Below are 2,175 nucleotides of genomic sequence, written 5' to 3'. Positions count from 1 at the left end.
TTATAGAATAAAAGCTCACTGCTGGACGTTGTAGAAATGCGTGTGTGCACCACGACAAAGGAGCCTCATTCACTTTACATTGGGGTTGTTTGCGTGGTGCAGACACGTAAATGTAGCAAAGTTCGTGACTCCACCACGCACTGCGGTGTTAAGGAGTCGTGGTGGAGTCACGCATTCTGGTGAGACCAGGTTGGATTAAACTGTATTTTTTAGTTTCACAAATTGACCACGACTGGCAAAAACATCTGAGAGTAGACACAGTGACCAGCAGCTCAGAGCTGTTACAACGAACACATGTAAGAAAGAATGTAGACACAGCGCAGTCTGAATGCAGTCGCATGTTCAGAAAATCTACTTTAAATGACTAGCACAGCTGGAGCATCTGTACACATGCTGTGTTGACCAGGTAGACACCCCTTCAAAATAAAAGCCCTAGAATATCACTGTATCCCAACAAGATGCACAGGATAAGGATTTATTTGGGCGGAGCTGGAAGGTGATGTCATTGTGAACCAATCAGGATTTGGCAACATTTCAAACAGAGATCTGATACATGACGCCAGGGTCAATTAAATGTGACTAGGCACACAGGCCGGATCCTGCAGGTTTCTGTTCATCTCTGAGATCATCACTATGGGATGTCTTCTTCACAATTTAAGGAGCAGTTTCACCTTAGTGTAATACACTCACTCTTTCCTGCCAAAAGTTAGATGAGAAAAACCAATACCTTTCATTTCTGTACAATAAATGTGTCGCTGCAGAAAATAAACACTTGTTAAAACCATTGGCTGTCCAAATACATTAAAAAAAACTACTTGTCAGCACATCCGTATAACGCTTATTAACTGTAGACATGTTGCATCTCCTTGTGAACAGGACGTTGCAGTGGGGGATTTGAGCAGGTTTAGCGTTGCTGACAGGAAGATCTGATTCATTATGATAGAGCCAGGCTAGCAGTTAAAGCTCACCTATTATGCTATATTTCAACAATATATTATAGGGCCATATCTATACAAAACATGTCTATGAAGTGTTTTGCTCAAAACACAAAACAGATCACCCATTGTAGCATGCCTCATACCCCTCTATTTCAGCCCTGTTACTAAAGTGCTGATTCTGGGTCAGAAGCTACGGGGCCACACCCCTTTGAAGCACACATGCAGCAGAGCTGCAGAGAGAAGCAGTTTCTCAGCTAAACGCTGCTGTGATTAAACGCCATATTATGTTCCAAACCACATCGAGCATTATTTCTGAAACAGTATGGAGCTCAAACGCTTTCTCTCTCTCAGGTTTACCACAAGGACAGTACCTTTTAAATCCTGCTTCTTTACACATACTCTCTCCAGTACAGGTTAGCTCTGAGTGTTAGCGATGCTAATGTAAACAAAGACCATATTACTTCCAAAACACACCGCGCATTGTTTCTGATACAGCGACGTTTCTGATAGGGCCGTGGGTGTAAAGCCAGCACTTATTTTAGTAATGTCGTCATGACGCAGCAAATCTGGATCAGCTCCGTTGTTCCAGTTTTTAGAGATGTGGGTAAGGAGGAAAAGAGAGAGGGTTGTATTTTCGGACACTTTGTGAGTTCCCTGGGGACACATGTTGATGTATAAAATACATCAGAAAGTGCATTTTGCATGATAGGAGACCTTTAACTCAGTTTTCACGTCTTACGCTAAGCTAAGATCCACAGTTGCTGATGCCAACTCTCAGCAAAAAGACAAAACGTGCATTTTCCAAAACATGAAATTATTCCTTTAACTTTGATTATTGCACATTCAGACTTGAATATTTCATGTTTTACATATTTAACATTCTTTCTGGAGGTTTCAATACGTTCAATATTGGGGCATTGTGAAGAGTTGTTCTGCGTGGAGTGGATCAGAGCACAGGGCTCTGATGGAGCAACAGAACACTGCGAGGGTCTCCTAACATCAAAAGGTGGAACAGCAAGAGGCCCTGGGCGTCACTCTCACTCCTCCATAAGATGAAGCTTGAATAAAAAACAAAAGCACCCCCCCAACAACTTTAAACAAGCATAGCAGCCATTCAGCATCACAGTAACAAGAACATGGAGGAACAGAGAACATGTATCACATGACCCTCGAAGAAGAGACACTCAATATTCAGAATACAGTGTTTGTGGTTCAGGAGTCAATGATGAGTCAATGA

The sequence above is a fragment of the Trematomus bernacchii genome, unplaced genomic scaffold (assembly GCF_902827165.1).
Source record: "Trematomus bernacchii unplaced genomic scaffold, fTreBer1.1, whole genome shotgun sequence".
Taxonomy (NCBI): Eukaryota; Metazoa; Chordata; class Actinopteri; order Perciformes; family Nototheniidae; genus Trematomus; species Trematomus bernacchii.
This window is presented reverse-complemented; position numbering follows the sequence as displayed.